Consider the following 23,575-nt stretch of genomic DNA (forward strand, 5'->3'; position numbering starts at 1 on the left):
TACCACGCCCGCCCCTCAAGAAATATTTTTAATAAAATCAGCTCATAAGGAGGCACAGTGACTACTGACCTCGTTCACAGAAAGGAAGCTGAGGTCCTGGGAGGGCATGTGACTTAAACTGAGGTCTCCACATATGTAGATAACGAAGGCAAGTCTTTACTACCAGAACCCAAATCTGGTTTTCGCCTGAACAGTCATCACTTAGACTTTGAGACAACTGGTCACCCGGGGGGAAGTGCATCCATCCCCTTCCTCAACAACCAATCCTGTTCAGAGTTTTGGACCAAGACAAAAAAAATACAAGGCAGAGTTTCTGTTTTGGAGGATCTGCTTGAGAGATCTGACAGCTATGTACATCTAAACAAAAAGGGTTTAAAAAGCACCACAAATTTAACTGAAAATACAGCTTTCTTAGGAATTTGCTGAGTTAGAGCCAGTTTGTCTCTGCCTCTAGCAGGTAAGTGGTTTTCAATTTTTTCTTTTGTAGAAAAGGAGGTGAAAGTTACTCTCTCGGTGAGGCGTGGTGGCTCACACCTATAATCCCAGCACTTTGGGATGCCAAGGGGGGCAGATCACCTGAGGTCAGGAGTTAAGACCAGCCTGGCCAACATATCTTCACTAAAAATACAAAAATTAGCCAGGCATGGTGGTGCACACCTGTAGTCCCAGCCACTCAGGAGGCTGAGGCAGGAGAACTGCTTGAACCTGGGAAGCAGAGGTTGCAGTGAGCCAAGATTGCACCACTGCACTCCAGCCTGGGCAACAAAGTGAGACTCCATCTCAAAAAAAAAAAAAAAAAGTTACTCTCTTATCTGCCTCACCTCACAGGTGCCCTGGTGGAAGATACTGTCTGGGCTGTCAGGTAACCTGGTTTCTGGCATTGTCCTTGTGTTCTTTTCCTCCAGGTTCTTTGTCCCCAGGGTGCTGAGAGCCCAAGAGTGCAGACCTGCTCTCCATGTTGGGGGCTGGATAACAGAGAGGTGCGGGAGTCAGAGGGTGCTGCAGTCAGGGAACCAGACACAGTTGTAGGTCCTTAGGAGGAAACCATCAGGCATCATTCATCAGAATTCACACTTGGTTTTTCGCTCGTTTGTTTTTTGAGATGGAGTCTCACTCTGTCGCCAAGCTGGGTGCAGTGGTGGCGATCTCAGCGGCTCACTGCAACCTCTGCCTCTCCGGTTCAAGTAAGTCTCCTGCCTCAGCCTCCCAAGCAGCTGGGACTACATGCACGCACCACCACACCCAGCTAATTTTTTTGTTTTTAGTAGAGACGGGGTTTCACCATGTTGGCCAGGATGGTCTCGATCTCTTGACCTCATGATCCACACGCCTCAGCCTCCCAAAGTGCTGGGATTACAGGCATGAGCCACCATGACCGGCCCAGACCTCACACTTGGCACACACTTTACTTGCATGTTCGCATCAGGCCCTAGACAAAAGATACCAGACCGATGGATCTGCTGTATCATCAGGCATACGATTCAATCTTTCAGGGTCTCCATTTCCTCATGTGTCAGATAAGCATAGTTGATACCAACACCCAGCCACTGACAGGATTAAATGCAATCACAGATATACAAATGCTTGACCATGAGAACAGTACACGTTGGATGCATTGAAACCGAAGTGCACGTGAAATTATAGAGCAGTATGGAAAGATTCTAGAATTAGATCCCCGCATATCTGGAAGTTAAAAGTGCAGGTCCTTTAGGAAGGACTCCCCACCCCCATCCCCACCCCCACTCCCATTTCACCAGACCTGCCTCTCGGCCTCCAGGAGCGCAGCTGCTCTTGCAGAGATGTGAGAGCTGTCCCCAGGCATCTGCCAGCTGGGGCTGGGGGGCCCAGGCTGCACCAGACTGGTGGGCGGGCCTCCAGCCAGCTCCCCAGCAGAGGTCTCTCTGGGGCTGAATGGGGCACGTGCCCAGGGCTAATTGACTCCCCTTTTATGATGATTCTCCCCATTCCCCCTCCCCCCATACATACTCTGCCCGATTCAGCTTTCCTTATCTGGAATTCCTCCTCCTGTTTGTATTCCTTGTCCTTGACCCTTCCTCCCATTTGCTGCTCTAGATGAGGGGGAAAGGGGTCGGGGGGCCAGGGCTGGGGCAGGGGTGAGCCTTTGAGCTAGTTAATCATCTCAGCCCAGGCTGCAAACCTCCCAGTGCTCAATTTGCAGACGCCTGAAGGGCTACATGAGCAAAGCTCGATACAGATTTTCTGAGTGAATGCATGAATGAAAAAGAGGCGAGAGTGGAGGAGGAAGGGGGGGGGGAACGTGGGCAACATGAGGAGGGGCTGAGGTTGCTGAGATGCTGGGGAGAGAGGCTGCTGGTGGGTTGGGAGCAGGGGCCCACGCAGCTCTCAGTTAAGTGCACTTGGATTCCGTGGAAAGGCAGAAAGTGAAAGGGAAATCGCTGGCAGGCTGAGTCATTCCATCGGGTCGAACAATCGGAAGCAATTCGGCTTCCCACTGCTCTGGAGGAATCAAAAGCCACTCTGCCGGGCGGGCTTTTGTGCGCAGGTTGTCAGCGTTCAGCTGCCGGGGAGCCTTCCTCCGTCCCGGTGGGCAGCTTGTGTCTTAGCAGCGTTGATTGACATTTCTCCCCAGGAACAAGATTACCCACCAATCCCAACCTGCCCTTCCCCCTTCCAAAAATAAAGCCACAGTTACATGCAAAGCTCATGCAAATTTCACCCTGCTGCTGTTTGTGCTGCGGCTGGTCCCACGTGAGAGAGCAGAAGGCAGGCTCATCCGCATTCATGGCTTGGACACCAGGGCCCAAGTGAGCCGGGCACCGCCGGAGGAAGGGAGCCTCTTCCGACGACCCGTGATACAGATCTTAAACCGGGGAGTGGGTGTAATCTCGAGGAGGGCTAGGCATCTGGCTAGGCTCCCTCCCATCTTACCTGGACAGACAGAGACTGGAACCTAGGAGCAGATGGGACTCTGGAGTCCAGAATGCTGGGGGCAGATGGCCCCCTGCCTGCCAGGTTTTTAACACCCAGAGTTTTTTTTTTAAAGATCCCAGGTCTGAGTCTGAGTGATGAACCGACAAGAACCAATAGGGCCTTGGATGGGAATTGAAACATAACTTTTACCCATTGACCAACTGGGTATTCTGAGGCCAGGTTTAAGCTCAGTAGGGAAGAATCAATGGAAACAGCGATGGCATGCATGGGCAAGGAGAAGGGGAGTGGAGCTGCTGTGAGCTCCCTAGGCAGGTTGACACCTGGTTAGCCTTTGGCAAATCCGACAATCCCAGATTGGGTGGGAACTCTCTCAACGGATCTCTGACTTTGTGGGATGCCTTTGTAGCTTCCCTCTCTCCAAAAGTCTGATCTTCCTTCACCGTCCCCAGGTCCACACTGTGGTCCTCTTCACTCTCTAGACCAGGGTCTTCCATGGAAGGAAGTGCAGCAGGTGCACGACTCTCCATTTCATGCCAGGAGATGGGATGGGCACAGGAGCCTCTCACTAATGGGCACCCTCAAGCAGACAGAGGGTGTTGGGGCCCCTTCAGGGCATCACAGAGGTACCCACCTCCTTACTCCACCTATGCCTGAGGCCCTTCCTGAGCAGGCAGGACCAGGCGTCCCAGGCAGTCAAACGAGTTGGCACCAGATCACAGATGGAACCACAGAATGGAGAAAAGCTGTTAAGGCCAGCGATGCTTCAGTGCTCCACGAGTCCCACAGAGGGTAGGTGACATGTCCTAGGCCACTCAGCAAGGCAGTGGCAGAGCTGGGCTGGAAGCCTGACTCCCCCCCACCCCCCGGCTCCCTCCCCAGTGCTCTTTCCTTTTACATCGTTCTTTCACAACAGAGCAGGAAGGAGGCATAGGTGGAGGGGGAAGATCATTCTATGCTGAGAGGCACTGCTACAAAAATACTCCCATCAGACTAAGGATGAAGCCAGGTCTTCCGCCCTGCACCCCAGCAGCCTGCGGCTTCCTGTGTCATCAGCGATCAACAGTGGCTGAGGGCAGGTGATACGTGCTGTCTTTCCACGGAAAATCAAGGGCAATTTGGAGCTTGCGAGTTTGGATGGGGCAAGAGCATGACGAAGGACAGAGGTGGCAAGACAGCGTAGGAAAGAAACAGGCAGCCTGGAAAGCCCTCTGACGCCTCTGCCACCCCTGGGAGGGCTCTGCTTTGGGCAGGGAAGAGGGAGAACTTAGGACAAAAGGCGCAGACTCCTCCAGGAGGTGGGCAGGTGTGGGAGAAGATGAAGGGTGGAGGAAACACAGTACAAGTTTTAAAGATGCTTCCTCCCCTTCTGGCCTTGCCCCTCACCCCTACTGCAGTATGGCTCACCTTTTAAATGTACTGAGTGTGTGTGTGTGTGGTGGGGTGAGGGGTGGAGCAGGGAGACCTGGTTGATTTCAGATTTCTGGGTTTCAGAACCCAGAAAGGATTGGGATCGAGGAAGCCCCGGCAGGAGGCACAGCTCAGATTCCTAAGTTTGGGTGATGGAAATGACCTGGTGTGGCACAAAGAGTTTAATCTGGTCCCTCAGCGAGGGCAGCTTTGGGTACCTGGCACTGTCTGTGTGTGCCTGAGTGTATTTTTGTGTGCTCAACAGCATGGGAGTCTGTGTGCATAAGCCAGGAAGCCTGTGGCCGTTCCCAACGAGTCTCTGCCTGTCCTGAGTTAAAGCTCTCTTGGTACCCTTTGATGTGTCTGGCTGAGGAATTTTGACTTCTGTGTCACCTCTGCCCTGATTCCTCAAGCTGCCTGCCTCCTTCTCCAAGGCTCCTCGGTGAACTAGAGGCTCACATTTAGTACAGGAGCCACTGAGCCTGGGTTGAGCATCCGGCCATGTCTCCACTCTCCTGGAGCCTGCAGACCCCACAGCCCCTGACAGTGAGATAATTAACCTCTTGTTGGAAGCCCAGGGCTCCTGCAGTGTTGGCCCCGAACTACCACCTAAGTCCCTCAGCTGTGCCCCCTCTGTCTCCGTGAACCTTCCTGGTGAATGTTACCAGCTGGCAAGGCCAGAGGTGCTTAAAGAGGCTCCGAAGAGCCACCTGTAGATGCCAGCACGTCAGGGTCACTCCCGCTTTGCTCCTGAACCTCCTTGCCCTTCTGGCCCCGGCGATGTCAAGTGGCTTATAGGCCCCATATGCCATCCTCTCGGTGCTTTCCCACCTACTCTTCCCTCTGCCAGGAACCACTTCCCTGACCGTGGCTGCTTCACCTGTGCAGGGATGGTGGGAAAGCGCCTTTCCCTCCCTCTTGCCTTCCCTGACTGTGTCTGAATAAAGCAATACCAGTCTTATGCTCTGTTAAGAATTCAAACCCAAGACTATGCATTTCCATTGCCTGTGGTTTGGTGGGTGCACAGCGGCTGCTGGACAGCCTAGCCATAGGCAAGCAAGGTGAAAGCAGGGCCAGGACCCGGCTTGATGTGCCTGGTGGGGCAGGTGCAGCGGGTGGGGGCGGGGGTCATCTCCCAGTACATGTGTCAGCACTAGCTTTGACAGGGAGAGAGCAGCCACTGGAGGGGTGAGCTGCTGGGAGCACCTGTGCATTTTTTCAATATTCACAAGTACTTATGGAACATTTACTGCGCACAGTCTCCATCAGGGCCCTGTAGACATAGCACTGAATTAAGAATCTGCCTTAATAGAATCATGTCATGAATCACGTCAGAGAATGAACACATTTAACTTGGCATCCAAGGTCTGATGCCATCTAAGCCCAACCTGTCTTCCCAGCTCATCCCCCACTATTTCAGGCTAGAACGACTAGGCCTGCTTCTTGACTGGTCCACGACGTGCAGTCACTGATACTCTGGGTCACATCTGACCTCGAGAGTGACCTTATTGGTGTCCCTTGACCACCCTCAAGGGCCTGTCTTGCCTTTTCCCTCCCCCGTGGCTTTGCTCATGCCAAATTCTCCCTGCTGAGCCCGACCCCCCACCCCAGATCAGGTCCTCATTGGTTTTCCCTGCTGAGTGGACTTTGTATTTTGAAGTGGTGCCTTTGTCCACTAGATATGGAACTCCTTTTGAGCCCAGATGTCGATGGGGATCCAAGAATCAAAACCTCCTAGCTGACCTGTGCTTCTCTTGCTCCTTTTGCATTTCTCAAATCCTATCAATCATTTGCCACTTACCAAGCCCTGTACCCACCTCTGCTGCCACACTCCCTGCAGACAACTTCATCTCTATAATACAGAGATAAGCAGAATCATTGGGAAGAAACTCCCTCAATTCCCTGAACTCATAAACCTGCAACTGACGTGACTGCTGCCTCCTCTGTGCCTGTCACCATGAAACAGAAGTCTGTCTTCATCTCAGACTAATCCTTCCAGCCATGGCGTGACTCTCGTCAACGCCAACCTTCTCACTTCCAGTTTTCTATTATTCTCTCCCATGAGCATTTAAACGTGCACAAGTCTCCCAGTTCAAAAATAACCTACAAGCTCCTGGACTCCATGTTCTTCTCCAGGGACTGCTGTCTTTCCTCCTGTTCACAGCCAAACTTCTCGAGAGACACAGAACATCATACTCACTATTGCTGCTCGCTCATTTCTCACTGGCTCTTCAATCCACAGAGGCCCTGGTTTCTGTCCTCGCCAGTCCGCTAGAACTGCCCTCCAGGATGTTGCTAAATCCAATGGACCTTCCCAATAGTTCGCAAACTTGACGTCTCAGCGGCTTTGTCTCTTTCTTTTTCAGTCTGTGTTTTCTGAAACACTGCTTCCCTGGCTTATATGAAACTATGATTGCCTGGCTTTCCTCCTGTTGCGCAGCCTCTCCTTCTCTGTCACCTTTACCTCTTTCATTCTCTAAATATGGATGCTTTTCAGGCTGCATCTGAGACCCTGACCTCTGCCCCTTCTGCACGGCTTCAGCTGCATCCCCATGGGGATGATTTTCAAATCGGTATCTGCAGCCAAATCCTCTCCCCTGAGCTCCTGCCCTAAACATGCAACTGCTCTTCCCTCGGAGGAGCCACATCTCACCCTCGCACATCCACTGTGGAATTATTCATTCTCTCTTCCTTGCCAGGATCCATCTGCCTTCAGCGTGCTCTTCCTTCTGGAATCCCAGTGTTAGTGAATAGCACAACTGTGAACAAGCCAGAAACCGGTCCCACGAAACCTAAGCAAACCAGGAACTTTTGATTCCCATTCAGCCCTCAGCCTACTTCTGACCAGCCACCAAGCCCTGTCTTACCATGGCTTTTCCTCCAAACCAGCATTTCCCTGCGATTCCACGGCCACTGTCTTAGTCTTAAGTTGCTATCATACTTCCCTTGGGAAATTAATAGACCTGCTATTTGGTTTTTTTCTTAGTTCTCCCAAGGATACCCTATGGCCCCCAAAATAAACCCAAATGTCCTAACATGGCAGAGAAGGCCTTCATGACTGGGACTCTGTGTATCTTTGTATCTTCATGTCATCCACCACCACTTCCTCTCCTCCTCTCCCCAATCCTGCCCCCTGTCTATTCTGAGACTGGAGTGTGTAAATCTGTCATTTTCTCCCTCGGGCCCGGCCCCAGGTTTTCCCACACTCCTCCCTAGGCCCAAAGCCCCTGGGACTTGGCTCAGAAGGCACTCTTCCACTATGAAGCCTTCCCGTGTCTGTGAGGCCCCTTCTGCGTCTTCTTATAGTGGGCGTTAATCACTCTGTAGCACAGCTGCTCTCTGCTTTGAGCTCTTTCTCAGTAGATGGCAAGACTGTCTTTCACCCAACACTGTACTCCCAGCCTCGAGCACAGCACCCAGCCCAAGACTCAATGCTTGTTTGTTGAATGAATGGATAAGCATGTGTTTATGCATCATATTTTATTTTATGGTGCCTGGGTTCTACCAGCTACCCTTTCCCAGCTGCAACATCACAAAACACTCTACACAGTGGGTGTTTACGAACTTTTCATCCCTTCTCCCCATCCTAGGGAACCCCTTGGAATACACTAGGTAGCTTGGAGCACAGCGGCAATCATCTCCATCCCAGTGTGTGATGAAGGCTTCTCCATGTGGGCACTCAAGCCTCAGTGGCACCCCGGCCTGGGCACTGGGTTCAGGGCTGTGGACGTGTTGGAGTCTGTGGGCCTGAGTGTTAGACTCCCTTTATGTGGAGATAAGATCATAGCTGGACGATGTTACCCACTGGGGTGTACGTGCGTGTACCAGCGTCAACACTCCCTTGGTGTTGAGCTTTTCTGCACTCCAAGCTCCACTTTGTGAAAAGATCTGCCCGGGACTGTGGGAATTTCTGGGACGTGGGATGTCAGTGCTAAATCACCAGGAAAGTCCTAGTAAAGTGGGATGTGTTGGTGGCCCCACCTAAACTGGAAGTTAGGATTTGTACAAAAGAAGATTGAATTAGTTCTCAGTGACCCCTTGACCTAACCCTTGGTCCCTCACTGAGTGGGCTCCCTGGAGCGCTGTGATCAAAAACAAAGATAGAGTGGCTGCCATGAGACTGTGTGCGTGTGTGTGTGTGTGTGTGTGTCTCAATGGGATTACCTCTCAGGAGTGTGATCTTGGCTTCCTGGAGGGAAATGTCTGAAGGGCAGTGGGCGGGGGAAAGAGACTAATGTGTGTGGAAGAGATGGATAGGTCATTAACTGGGGACAGAAAGAATTATGGCTGGGCGCCACAGCTCACGCCTATAATCCCAGCACTTTGGGAGGCTGAGGCGGGTGGATCACCTGAGGTCGGGAGTTCGAGACCAGTCTGGCCAACCCCAGGTGAAACCTCGCCTCTACTAAAAATACAAAAATTAGACGGGTGTGGTGGTGGGCACCTATAATCCCAGCTACTTGGGATGCTGAGGCAGGAGAATCGCTTGAACCCGGGAGGCAGAGGTTGCAGTGAGCCGAGATCGCGCCACTACACTCCAGCCTGGGCAACAGAGCAAGTCTTCATCTCAAAAAAAAAAAAAAAAGAATTGTGCATGTGGGTTAGCTCCCAGCCTTACCTCCCCTCACCTGGGAGAAGCTTTCCTGCAGACCCCAGAGAGAGGTGGGCTGGGAGTTGGGGAAGGGCCTGAGCAGGAGGAAAAGTCTAAGAAGGCATAGGCGAGGGAATCCTACAGGGTAAGGGGCAATCTGGGGGTAGTGGAGGAGAAAGAGAAGGCAACAAGAAAGGACAAGGAAGATGGAAAGTGCTGGTGGGTCCAGTCCTAGCAGCAGACGGAGGGGTGAGACTTGGACTCCGGAGAGGACCTCCACTGTGATGTAAATGAGTGACTGGGCAGAGGGAAGGGGCCGTGTGGGAAGGGTGAGGGTGCAGGGCAAGGACAGCAGTAAGAGCTGAATGCAGCGACTGTGTCATAGCTGCTGGTTATGAGGATCGGGTTTCTTTTCTGCAGATGTCATGTGCCGGGGTGAGCTGTTATTAACTAAAAGGAGTCAGGGCTTAGCTGCAAGCAAGGAGGTATGTGGTTGAGTGCATTTCAGCATGGGTAGAAGAAATAGTGCAGCCTGCAGAAATGAAGGCAGCTTTTTGGGACCGGAGCACATTTTAACGGGAGGAGAAGTCTATAAAGCTACCAGCCCCCTAGCTACTCCCCCATTATAACTACTTCCAAAAAATAAAGAAAGCAAGAAAATATGTAAGAGGCCTTTAGGTTATCAAGAAATAATGTAATCCTGGGATAGATTCATTTTAAGATATGACGGTTTAATGAATGGATGACTATGATATTATAAAATATATATTTGGTCTTTGACCCCATTTCCTGGCATCCTAAAATCCTTAGCGTCTCCAGAGTGATTTTTTTTTTTTTTTTTTTTTTGGTAGGCTAACGGTTGACTGTTGGCTGGTAGCTTCAGAGTAGGGCCGGTCACCAGAAAGACCAAGGCAGGATTAGATGGTTGGGACTTTCAGCCCTTGCCCCTAACTTCTGGGGAGGAGAGAGGGGCTGAAGGTTAAGTTGATCACCAATGGCCAATGGCTTAATCAATCATGCTTATGTAATGAAGCCTCCATAAAAACCCAAAAGGACAGGGCTCAGGAAGTTTCTGGATAGTTGAACACCTGGAGGATCTTGGAGGGTGGCGTGCCCAGAGAGGGCTTGGAAGTACCCCACCTCTTCTCCCCTGCCTTTCTCTATGCATCTCTTCATCCATATCCTTTGTAATATCCTTTGCAATCAATCAATAAGTTTGTTTCACTGAGTTCTGTGAGCTGCTCTAGCAAATGAATCAAACCCAAGGCTGGGGTCATAGGAACTCCAATTATAGCCAGTCAGAAGTACCAGTGAAACGACCTGGTGAATTGATCTCCAAGTAGGTAGTGCCATAAGTGAATTGAATGAGAGGACATCAGAGGGTCCTCTGCAGAGCTGATTGTTTTCTTGTTGGTTGGGAAAACCCCGTACACGTGGTAATATAAGTCTTCTGTGTTGTTAGGTTGTGAGATCAGAGGAAAATCGTTTGTTTTTTTCCACTCAATATTTATTAAAGGTGTTCCCAATACTGGACATTAGGATTAACGGTAAGCATGTCAGAGGCATTTGAACCAGAGCAGCTCCATGTTGAATAGGGGCTGGGTAAAATAAGGCTGAGACCTACTGCGCTGCATTGCCAGGAGGTGAAGGCGTTCTAAGTCACCCGATGAGACAGGAAGTAGGCAGAACACACAGGTCATAAAGACCTTGCTGATAAAACAGGTTGTGGTAAAGAAGCCGGCCTGAACCCACCAAAACCGAGACGGCGATGAAAGTGACCTCGGGTCGTCCTCTCTGCTCATTATATGCTAATTTAATGTATTAACATGCTAAAAGATATTCCCACCAGTGCCTTGACAGTTTCAAATGCCATGGCAAAGTCGGGAAGTTACCGTATATGGTCTAAAAAGGGGAGGAACCCTCAGATCTGGGAAGTGCCCACCCCTTTCCCCGAAAGCTCATGAATAATACACCCCTTTTTTAGCATATAATGAATAAATAATTATAAGTATATTCAGCTGAACAGCCCATACATACTGCTGCTCTGCCTATGGAGTAGCCATTCTTTTGTTTCTTTACTTCTCTGGTAAACTTGCTTTCACTTTATGGACTCGCCCTGAATTCTTTCTTGAGCAAGGTCTAAGAACCCTCTCTTGGGGACTGGATTAGGACCTCTTTCCAGTAACAAGTATATAAGGCTGGTATTAATTCCAACAGGACAAACCAAGAAATAGTTTAAGAACTGGACCTTTAACTGTGGCTTTTCACTTTGTAGGCTAATCTATGAGTTGGAGGAAATAGGGTGGGGTGTCAGAAAATTCCAGCAACTCCAGGTGGGCGAACTGTCCTAAAAGCACCCTTTTCTCTGTTTCTATGCACCATAGTGCCAGGAATCTGGTGCAAGATCCAAAACAGCAGGATTTGTCAGCCTCCTGGCCATTTCCCAGTAGGACTCGCTGTGTCTAATGCCAATTCTAGCTTGGTGTGGAGCTTGGGAAGTCTGGGACTGGAGGGAAGCTGGGAGCAGGAGAATGTGTGTATGGAAACAGTCCCATCTACTATGAGCACCTTGGAACGTCTTGCTCATCACTGTATCACTTAGCACAGCGCCTGGCACATAGTTGTGTTACAGTAGGTAGTCAGGCAGGCATGAGCAGGGCAGGAGAGTCCCCGATCCAGGAATGCCAGGTGACCATCAGATGGTCAGGCGGTTGTTACAGTGTCTCTCTAAGACAATAACTGGTCAACAGCTGGTGCCAGGGAAAGGCAGTCTTCCAGTAGGTAGAAACACCTGAAACTGGTGATCAGCAGTTTCCTGATAAGATCTCAGGATTTAGGTGTGTGGGTTCAACCGCGTGTACTAAGAGGCAAAATGGTACAACCGGTATATGACCTTCGTCTGGGAACGAGACAAGTAAGGAGAGAATTCCTCAAATAAGCTTGTGCACAATGTCAGTAAACACACGGTACATGCACAGCACTTGCCCTCCAAGTGCTGGCAGGCCGCCGTGCATGTGGACAGCGCACTCCAAGGGAAGAATCAGGGAGGAAATCACACAACCTGGGAAGATGCCAACATAAGACCCCAAGTCAAAGGTCAAACCGTGCACTTGACTCCCTCAAGCCTCCCACCTGGCTCTCTCAAGCCTCCCACCTGGCTCTCTTACAAGCATACTTCACTTCCTTTCATTCCTGCCCTGACACTTTTTAATACACTTTCACTCCTGCTCTAAAACTTGCCTCAGTTTCTCACTCTGTCTTAGGACTCCTCTGTCTAATTCTTTCTTCTGAGGAGTAAGAACTGGGGTTGCTGCAGGCCTGTATGGATTTGCCGCTGCTAACAGCTGGAGCTCAATACATGTTCATCAAATGAATGAATGAATGGACTTTCTACCTTAGTTCTCTCCTAGCTCAAAAATAGATCTTCCACATTGCAGCAACTGGGCATTGCCATTCTAAAACACAGACTTGACAGCTTCAGGTTCTTTCCCAGCCTCTCGTCTCTCCAAAAATTGTCTTCATTTCCTTCCTCGGGGATCTCTACTCATTCCCTGCAGTACATTCAGGACCCTTTATGCCCTGGGTCCCAAGTCCAATTGCCAGTTTTGTTTGTCCTGTCACCTGTCACTGCTTTCTCACCATTTCTTCCAAATACCACTCAGCATATAATGCTCTCATGTGCCGCTGGCACAACGTAGAATCTCTTTCACAAAACTTTTCCCTGTATCTCCAGCCTTCTGCCTGTGAAAACCCATCCTTCAAGGTCCAGCTCAAATATCACTTCCTCCAGGAAGCCATCCTACGTTTTCCTTGCTGCCTTGTCTGTCGTTGTACAATGGTGGACTGAAACTCTTAGAGCATTGATTTCATTCTGCTCCTTAAGTAGCCTGTTCTTTATCTGTCTATCCCCTCTATTAGTCTTTGGGCTTCTCGAAGACTAACACTGTTTCATTTGTCTCCATTTACCCAGCTAAACAGTCATCCAAGGAAGGAGGGAGGGAAATCAGAGAGGCTCAAAGAAGTTGGAAGATGTGTTAGTGGGCTGGTGACAGGAAAATAAAAAATAACAGACATCTAGCTATTTGCCTTAGAAATTGCTGGACTTTAGAAGTCTGAACTGAGAGAATTGCCTGAGGCCAAGGGTTCGAGACCAGCCTGGGTGACATAGTGAGACACCCTTGTCTACAAAAAATTTAAAAATTAGCTGGGCGTGGTGCCATGTGCCTGAAGTCCCAGCTACTTGGGAGGCTGAGGTGGGAGGATCGCTTAAGCCCAGGAGTTCCAGGCTGCAGTGAGCTACAATCGGGTCACTGCATTCCAGCCTGTGTGACAGAGCAAGACCCTATCTCAAAAAAAAAAAAGAGGCTGAGCATGGTGCCTTATGCCTGTGTAATCCCAGCACTTTGGGAGGCCAAGGTGGGCAGATCGCTTGAGTTCAGGAGTTTAAGACCAGCCCAGGAAACACGGTGAGACCCCATCTCTAATAAAAACAAACAAAAACATCAGCCGGGCATGGTAGCACATGCCTGTAGTCCCAGCTACTCACGAGGCTGAGGTGGGAGGATCACCTGAGCCCAGGAGGTTGAGGCTGCAGTTGGCCATGATCTCTGGGCGACAGAGAGAAACCCTGTCTCAAAAAAAAAAAAAAAAATGCTGAAATTGCCAGTGAATTTTTTTTTTCATGATTTCACTTCCATCTCAAGAAGTAGAATTGCTACTGACCAAGAAAAGAGAGGTGAAGGAGGCCTTAGACCATCCTCCTACACAGGAGACAGTGAAAGTGCTCTTATTCCCTTAGGCACCACCCCAACGCCAGATGACGCTGGATTTCCCTCCTTCACTCAGTTCTTTCTTTCGAAGACTCAGCCCTGATTTTCTTAGAGTAGCCCACAATAAGGGTGCACCCTTCCTTCTGCTTTCATCTGCCCAGTAATAGTGCTAATTGGAAGGACTTTGGCTCTTCCCGCAGCCTGGCTTTGTCAGGCGTAACAGTCCTCTCTCATTCTCTGGATGTGGCTCGTGTTCCTGCTGGCAGTCTTCCTCAGAGTTCACTTGTCATTCAGGCCTCTGTGAAAGGCCCCCTTACAACTTGCTCATTCACTGTACCTCATTGTCCCTGCCCATTCATTGACATTCATGGGGATAATTTCTCCCACTGCCACATGCACGGAGGCGCGTGCACATGTGTTCAGACCCCATGTCCCATTAGCAGTGAGGACACTTGAAATAAAAAGCAGCACCGCCTGAATGCGGAACTGCTTTCCTGTTTAATAGTAGGGGAGTCGATTGCGCTAATGTTATTTCAAGAAGTACCAGGAGAATTGGTGGGCACGGCAGAGCAGGGAGGGAGGAAGGGGACGGGTGGTCTTAATAGTTCCCTTCCTTAAAGCACTGTCAGCGACATCACTCCAGACAGACACAGCTCTCCTCCTCCCATCCTTCCTCCCTAGATCCAGCTAGTTCTGGGAGCTGCACTCCCTACCTTCCACCTGGACATTAGCCTGGCATTCAAGGCTCTCTAAAAAACGCTCACAAGTATCTACCAGACTCACCTTCTACCTCCTCTCTAGGCTGAATTCTTCTCTAACCAGCCAGGTCTATGCCTATGATGTGCAGCTCACACTCTGCTTACATATTCTTTCAAATCATTGCCCAGGGCCTGGGTAGTTGCAATGGCAGCAAGAACAGTTGTTCTCCAAGCTACTCAGCAAAGACGGTGTCTACTCAATATTTTGTAACATAATGGTTAACGAGATGTTGAAGAAAATCATTACAGAAGCAGGATTAGGGTAAGATTGTGAGATGGGAGAGGATATCACTTGGATGTTTGTCCCTTCCAAATCTCATGTTGAAATTTGATCTCTAAGGGTGGAGGTGAGGCGACAATGTATTACCATCTTTTATCCCAAAAATGCCAATGGGGCTGGGGACGGTGGCTCACACCTGTAATCCCAGCACTTTGGGAGGCCGAGGCAGGTGGTTCACCTGAGGTCAGGAGTTCAAGACCAGCCTGGCCAACATGGTGAAACCCAGTCTCTACCATAATTACAAAAAAAAAAAAAAAAAATTAGCTGGGTGTTGTGGTGGGCACCTGTAATCCCAGCTACTCGGGAGCCTGAGGCAAGAGAATCGCTTTCACCTGAGGCAGAAGTTGCAGTAAGCCGAGATCACACCATTGTACTCTACCCTGGGCAATAAGAGCAGAACTCTGTCTCAAAAAAAAAAAAAAAAGAAAAAAGAAAAAAAAAAAAAAGAATGGCTGAGTGCCCTCCTTACAGTTGTGAATGAGTTCTTGCTGAATTTGTTTGCACAAGAGCTGGTCATTGAAAAGAAGCTGGCACCTCCTCCTCTCTCTGTTGTTCCCTCTCTTACCATGTGATATGTCTGTTCCCCCTTCGCCTTGCACAATGAATAAAAGCTTCCTGAGGCCTCACCAGAGCCGAGCAGATGCTGGGGCCATGCTTGTATAACCAGCAGAATTGTGAGCCAAATAAACCTCTCTTCTGTATAAATTACCCAGTCTCAGGTATACCTTTATAGCAATGAAAAAAGAAATGGACGAATACAGGAGATAAGAGAGAAAAGAGTTGGTGGAAGGATGGAGCTATCATTATAGTTGAGTCTGCTACCAGCCCCCCAAAGTATAGCTCCTGGCCACCCCTGACCTTCGGGAACAGGCTCCTTTCTCTCCAATTTTAGGACCTGAACTTCTCCTCTGAATACTGCAATCCCCCCACCAGGCCTTCCAAGATTCACTTTAGTTCTGCCTTTCCATGAAGAGGGCCTTCCCTAGTCACTACGAGGGTCCATAGTCCTTTGACAGCCATGGGATTCTTGGCAATACCCTCACTGGCACTTACAAGGCCCTTCATATGCACACATCATAATGACTCATTAGAGACTTCAAGTTTCAGGGAGGAAGAGGCGGCGGCTCATGCATCTGTAGCCCTCCAGAGCACTGGTGGGAAAGGCTTGCCTCTGAGCAGCTGCTCTCTGAGCCTGCTGGGCCTCTGATCTGGCAGATGCAGAATAGTGTTTGCTGGCCATGTGGAAAACAATAGAATGCGTTATCACACAGATATGACAGATATGACCTGCGGGGAGTTGCTTCTGAGCACCAGGAGCATTTGGTAACCAAAGAAGCACAGGCTCTAAGGTCAAACAGATGAGGACTGCAATGTGGCTCCTTCTTGACTGGCTGTAAGAACTGCTACCTAATTGCTTTGAACTGCAGTTTTTCCTTTTGCGTTTAAGTTGTGCTTGGGCTTCTCCACCTTGGCATTATTGACAAAGGCTAGGTAATTCCCTGTTGTAAGGGGCTGTTCTGTGTGTGGTAGGACTTTTAGCAGCATCCCTAGCCCCTACATACTATGTGCCAGTTGCACTCACTCCCCTCTTCCACTGGTGGTAACCTTTAAAAATGTCTCTAGATGTTGCCAAATATTCCTTAGGTGGGTGGGTAGGGGGCAAAATCTTTCTCAGTTAAAAATCACTGATCTTTACACCACCTTGGGGTTTTAAAGATGAGAGGATGTGATAGCACATGGGAGTTGTCTGATGATGTCTAGCATATAGTAGTACTCATACATGTTGGCCCCACTGGATATTTCAAGAATAGAATTCTTTGAATAGAATAGAATAGAATAGAATAGAATAGAATAGAATAGAATAGAATAGAATAGAATAGGACACTTTCTCTTCCATCCCCATGCACCATGGAGCATCCCTGGGGGCTCGGAAGTGGGATGGAGCCTGACTAGGCCTGAGAAGAGCTCTGGAGGAGGTATCCCCACCCAGTGATCTCCCCAGTGGCTTCACTGGTCAGGACTGAAAAGAAGACATTTCATGGATGCTCAGATGTGTTCTGGAACTGTCTCATGGGAAAGGGATGTTCTGTAGCTCACTATGGTCTGAATGTTTGTGTCCCCCCAAGATGCATATGTCAAAACCCAGTGACCAATGTGATGGTATTAGGAGGTAGGGCCTTTGGGAGGTGATTAGGTCATGAGGGTGGAGCCCTCATAAATGGGATGAGTGTCCTCAGAGAACTACCTTGGCCCTTCTACCATCTGAAGACAGCAAGAAGGCACCTGCTATGAACCAGAAAGTGGGCCCTCACCAGACACTGAATCTGCTGGCACCTTGATCTTGGACTTCTCAGGCTGCAGAACTGTGAGAAATACATTTCTGCTGCCTATGTGCTACCTCGTTCATGGTATTTTTTTATAGCAGCCAGAACAAACTGGAGTCTGTTCTAGAAACCCGGAGAGGGATGCAATTTCAGCAGTTTACACGGAGAGCCATTTCCAAGCAGACAGCCCGTTTCTACTTCAGTTCTTCCTCCACACCTGGTTGTTCTGGGGAGACAGATGGTCCATTCTAGAGGAGGGAATATGAGTTATGCAGAGTAGCAGCTCCTACCAGCAAGGACAGAGTGTGAGACACACTGCTGAGATGTCAGCTTGGCTGGAGCGCAGGATGGAGGGACTCAGGGTCTTCTGGCTGCAACTTCAGGTCACAGAGGAGAGACTAACCAGCTGTGGCCACTGCACATCTGGCCTGAACAGCTACAACATCCTGCCCGCCCAAATCCAGGCCTCTCCATTCCTTCAGGCCTAGGATCAATGGAAATCTTCCAAGTCAGCAAATCAGGCTTCCACCAGAGGCAAAACCAACTGAATATAGGAAATCTCAGGGTTGCCCAAGCAATAGATGCCCCAACCCCTCTTTCCTGATGGTGGAGTAGAAATGACAATGGATGGGAGGTCAGGCATCTTGGACTTGAACTTGGTCTGCTGGGCCATTGACTAGTTGTGTGGTCTTGAGTGAGTCATTCTCTCTGGGGCTTCCTTTCATCATCTCCCCTTGGGCAGCTTCATAACCGCTCTTTCCAACTGAGAGACCTGGCTGGATCAGCAAACAAACACACTTTGAGAAGAGAGAAAGGATTGTTGGCAAATGCCCACCAGCAAGTTCAGCCTCATGTTGAGGAAGCACGGGCCATGCCAGGGCCATTTAAAAGGGAGTCACTGGATGAAGGACTGGGCTAACAGGATGAGCACAGACCAAGGAGGACCATTTCTGGGAGACCAGAGCACAGCTACCCTTCTGAAGATAACCAGATCAGTGTGGAATAAGAGCTGGGAGCCCGCAGCCATCAGAGCAGGGGATGAGAAAGAAGGAGCTTATTGTTTGTTTTTGTTTTAATCGCAGGATTAGCTAAGAGAGGGTAAAGGCATGCACATTTCACTTTTTTTTTTTTTTTTTTAAATGGAGAGAGAGTTGAGAACCAAAAGCACAAGGGACTGTGCTTCACTCGTACATGTACACTGTCCATGGATACCTGTAGACCTGACCTCGGGGTACCAGGCCACGCTCTGTGGTTCACCGCTCTGCATTTGCTCGTTTTCACCCTCTCTGCTCCCTACCTTGGGGCCTGCATCATCTCATGCCTAGTGTGTAATGACAACCTCCAAGGCGGCTGGCTTACCTCTTCTGCCTCCAACTCATTCTACACAAAGGTCATTCTAAACACAGATTTCAGCACTTGGGTCACTCATCTGCCTGATAACCTTTTCCTGCTTCCATAGCCTATCTCATCAAGAGTCATGCTCCCATCTGATAGTCTTAGAAAACCTCCCCATTAAGTGGTGAAATGAAAAGTCTGTGATCGAAACTGATCTTACAACTACTTCCTCATGGGGAGAACTTGGCCAAGCCTCTTTACTCTCTGAGCCCAGTTCCTTATCTCTGAAAATGACATAAAGAGCTCACAGCTGGTGACCTCATAGGCACACAGTGAGGATCAATGATACAATGGATGCAAAGCGCTTTACAAACTCTAAAGTGCAGTACCAACATTCCCATCCATTCAAGTCTCTGCAAGATGGCTTTCTTGTGGTTCTCACATTGTTTCCCTCCGTAGAGATTCTCCCTCCTTTCACTCATCAGGAAAATCCTGCCCTTGTGAGCTCACCAAGTTCCACACCTTGATGCCTTCCTTCACTGACCATATCCTTTAGGACTGAGCCTGCCACCCTGACCTGCCTCAGTTCTTCCATGTGTAGATAGGAGTTAGTGAGCCCCACTATGTCTCTGGGGCTTACCCATAATCTCATTTACTTCTCACAATAAATTAATATACAAAAACCAGCTGAACTTCCATATACTCGCAACAAATAAATCAAAAAAGACATTGAAAAACATATAATTTACAAAATGTGTATGCTTGGGAATGAATACAACCGAAGTGGGGTAGGACCTCTACCCTGAAAACTCTAACGTATTATTGTGATAAATTAAGTAAAATCTATATTAATGCAGAGATCTGCCAGGTTCATGGTTCACAGACTTGATAATCTAAAGATTTACATTTTATACACATTGACCTAGTGACAATACAGTCACAATCAACATCCTAGCAGCTTAGACATTAAAGTGCAAAGGGGCAAGAATAACCAAGACCATTTGGTAAAGAACTAAGCTGGAGGGTGTATGTCAACATACAGCAAGACTTAATGGTAACTAAAACAATGTGGTATTGATACAGGTAAATAAATTGACCAATGGAACCAAATAGAATTCAGAAACAAACCCAAATACATCAGATCACTTGATTTATGAAAAAAGAGACATGGCGGGGCAGTGAGAAAAAAAAAAATGCTGCTGGGTCAACTAGTGTCCATTTAGGAAAAAGTAAATATTGATTCCTACTTCCTACCACACATGAACATTTCCAGATGAGTGTAGATATAAATGCAAAAGGTAACGCCCTAAAGCTTCTAGAAGAAAACCAAGGATAATATCTTCTTGACCTTTGGATAGGCAAAAATTTCTTGGCCAGGTCATTAAAAAAGCATTATTCTAGAGGAAAAATAGTAATAAATTAAGAATTTCTCTTCATCAAAGGTCTCCACTTGGAATGAAAAGGCATGCCATAGAATAGGATATATCTACAATACACACACTTGACAAAGAACTCATTATCAGAATATAGAAAACAATTCTCGTACATCTCTAATAGAAAAACAGAAACCAAATTTAAAATGAGCAAAAGATTTGAACAGGCACTTCATAAAATAGGACATGCTAATCGACAAAAATATATAAAAAGGTACTGTGAGTACTGATTAGGAAAATGTAAATTAAAAATCATAATTAAATACCTACCACTAGGCCACCATTCAATGGCAAAATGAAAAAGTCTCATAATACCAAGTGCTGGTGAGGATGTGAAGCAGGTGAAACTCTCATACACTACTGGAGGGAGTGCAGACACGCTCAGCCATGCTATGAAAATGTTTGGCTGTGTCTATCCAAGTTGAATATAAGTCCAGCAATTCCACACGTAGATGTACACCTGGCAGAAATGGCCACATGTGTTCAATTAAAGACCTAACAGTTTTGTGAGTAAGAGTCCCAAACTCAGAATGGCTGGAGAACTAAATGCCTATGCACCATAGAATGAAAGGGCTGGGATTCATGTGTAGAGTGAATCCCAGGGCACAAATGACAGCATTGCTGCTACAATCACAACATGGACCAGTTTCACAAACAACATGTTCTGTGCAATTCCATTCAGTAAGTTTAAAAAGAGGGAAAAATTATGGTGTCAGGATGGGGAGTAGTAGGGATTAGCAGAGGAAGACAAGGAGTTTCTGGGGGTACTTTTAATGTTCTATCTCTTGACTAGGCTTCTATTTATATGAAAAATTTGCAAACTTGTCTAGCTGTTCACCTATGGTTTGTGCACACCTCTGTATGAATATTATACTTCAATACATGGATTTTAAAAGATTATCACAATAATCCTACGAGGTGGTTCTTTCTGCCTAATTTACCAATCAGGAAACATGTCTCAGAGAGGACAAGAAAGGTATTCAGTGCCAGTCACTTGGAAATGAGAGACAGAGCAAGAATTCAAGCCCATGCTGTGTGAGTTCCTAAACACCATCTCCTGACTTTACATGGAGTACTGTCCACCCTTTCACGAGGCCCAGCTCCTCACTGGAGCTTCGTGCCCCAGAAGGCAGGGACTCTAAACTCCTATATGTTTGCTGCCAGCACAGAGCTGGACACTGCTGCTCAGCGGATGCTCAGCAAGAAGTAAAAGGTGAGAGTGAAATGTAAGCTCTTGCCCACCTCATTCTTCTTTCGCTCTCACCCTCTACTCTTCTTTCCCTTACTGGCTCTAGAGAGGGTCTGTGAGCTTGCCCTGGCTGTTGACCCTGCCTTGCTCCTCTGCAGAATCTGAGCCGTCTCCAGGACAGGGAGGCCACAGCAATGCTCCCAGAACTCAGTCCAGAGGGAGAAGAGTGAGTGAAGGGGAGAAAGAATGCTGCTGCCCGGGCCCAGGCATGGTGGCTCATGCCTGTAATCCCAGCACTTTGGGAGGCTGAGGCGGGTGGATCACCTGAAATCAGGAGATCGAGATCAGCCTGATCAACATGGTTGGTGCAACCCCAACTCTACTAAAAATACAAAATTAGCCGAGCATGGTGGCACATGCCTGTAATCCTAGCTACTTGGGAGGCTGAGGCAGGAGAATTGCCTGAGCCTGGGAGGTGGAGGTTGCAGTGAGCTAATGGCGCCACTGCACTCCAGCCAAAAAAAAAAAAAATGCCACCTGGCTTCTTCCCCTCCCCTAGGCCAGCCCACCTGCAGATGGGCCATCCCCAAGCAGAGGGTGGGGTCCTCTACTCCTTTGCTGGGGGTGGTGAATCCCAACTGTGGATCTGCCCAGCCCCCACCTCCTGCTTCTCTCTGCCCCACGTGCAATCCTGACGCCCGCTCCGTCTCAGCCTTACAAGCTCCTTCTCCTTCTCAAAGAGGAGTGAAGCTTTCCTGGTGTTGTCAGCTCAGCCAAGCAGAGCTTGTCTTCCCACTGTCTCCCTCCCTCCCCCACACAGCTGGGAGATTCTGAAATCACCGCCTCGCTGCAGAATCAAGACCTGGATGTTGTCAGGAGCCTCTGCAAAGGCTGACTGCCAGCGTCCCACGTCTCAGGAAGGGGGTGGCCACTGCTCGGGAGAGGCTGCCTGGAGACAGCCTCCCTCCCCCGCCATCACCTCTGGCCAGAGGTGATGCCCAAGTGGAAACAGCAGTGCCCAGTCCAGTGGGGGAGGACCCAGCTTCCTCTTGGGCTTCCATTCACTGTGTGTGTCCTGTGCACTAGGTACAGGACTACGTACGACACACACATGATCTGGTGCATGCCTCACCCCAACACTGAGAGGGGGGGCACTGTTACTACCCTATCTGATGGATGCAAAAAAACGATGCCTCAGGTTTTATATCTGGCCAGTGGCAGTACCCAGCTTCAAACCTAGGTTGCAGTCAACAGCAGTCCAGCAATACACACAGAGGCATTGAGCACATGGCTCTCCCACCACTGGAGCCCCTGGCACCCCTCTCCCCACAGCTCCCCTGCTCCTCTAGAACTCACCCCAACTCTGTCCCCAGCCCTCCCCTCCTCTGCCTCCCCTGTGTCTTCCAACCCTTCCCTCTGGGTTCAGGCAATCCCTTCATTTAATCCTCTTCCCCCAAGTCTTGGGCCACTACTTCCATTTCCTTATCTGTAAACTGGAGCTACAAGTAGTATCCACCTCATTGGGTTTTGGTAAGTAATGAGTAAAATCTTATTTGTAAAAGAAGATATAATTAAGAGCTTAAAAATAGCAGCTGGTTTTTTTTTTTTTTTTTTTAGACATATGGGACTTGGTGACTTAAGACACAGCGGGATTGCTGGGACTCAAACTCTTTTTACATTTGTCTCCAACTTCGCAGGGCCCTGGGTCCTATTTCTTCTGGCTCGTTATCTAAAGAACTCACAACAATGCCATTTGGGGGCTTTAGAGATTAGATTTAGAAAAACAGATTCGTAATCATGTATCGATTGTTTGCGGGAATTGCTCTTAAAGTGCTTGGAAGTCACCGATCTAACCAACAGATGAAACATTTCCTGAGGACAGACCCTCCCCTCTGGAGGCATCCTTCTATCATTGGGTATGGAAACAGATTTGCCTGCAAAGGCTGAGCCCTCCCTGATCCTTAGGAGAAGTGGGCCAGGCTCCTGCTACCTCCTCCTGCGGAGTTCTGTCCTGCCCCCTCAGAAGCTCGGGTCTGGGCAAGACCCCGAGACCAGCACTGCAATTAAACCACATCCACAATTGGCAGCTGCCAGTAGATCCCCACCCACCTCCTGGTCCCTCTGCTGCCCCAGGGTCAGGCAATGGAGCACAGTTCTCAGCTGCTGGCAGGAAAGCAGGGAGGGCTCTGGGTTTGCGTTGCCACTTCCTCTTGTCTTCTGTCCTGGGACCTCCCTAAGACCCTCCCGGGTGGAGGCTTATTAAGCAGGGACCCTATCGCAGCACCATGATTTCAACTCTTGGCAGGCTTCCCTGAAAGCATTTTATGCCAATGCGAGTGAGGCCTAATTCCAGGCTGCCTGAGTTTAACAAGTTCCCCATCTCTCATCAGCTGCCGACTCCCCAAAGCAAGGTCAAGTGGGAGTTTAATAGCTGTTCCTGGGACTGTGCAGAGGGCAGCCCTTTGAACTCGGTGTCTCAATCCCACAGGTGGGAGGTTCCCACCACGGCGTAATTTCGAGGGGGAGGGCCGAGACTGCCTGAGGGGAAGTCCCACGGCTCCCCCGGTTCCAGGCAG

General features: G+C 49.0%; 1 protein-coding gene across 3 annotated transcripts in view; it reads right to left on the reverse strand.

Moving 5' to 3' along the window:
• The window catches only part of LZTS1 (leucine zipper tumor suppressor 1), a 58,572-nt gene that overhangs the window by 20,667 nt on the left and 14,330 nt on the right, over window positions 1-23,575 (reverse strand). Inside the window, exon 1 of one of the 3 annotated variants that reach the window (XM_045397985.3) lies at window positions 6,521-7,068. The exons of 1 other annotated variant lie outside the window; for it this stretch is intronic. The gene's annotated coding sequence lies outside the window, so the exon portion shown is untranslated. Of the gene's footprint in view, window positions 1-1,759; window positions 2,405-6,520; window positions 7,069-23,575 lie in introns of those variants that run through there. One more of the 3 variants, XM_015454530.4, reaches the window with a different exon arrangement.

Source organism: Macaca fascicularis, chromosome 8, assembly GCF_037993035.2.
Source record: "Macaca fascicularis isolate 582-1 chromosome 8, T2T-MFA8v1.1".
NCBI lineage: Eukaryota > Metazoa > Chordata > Mammalia > Primates > Cercopithecidae > Macaca > Macaca fascicularis.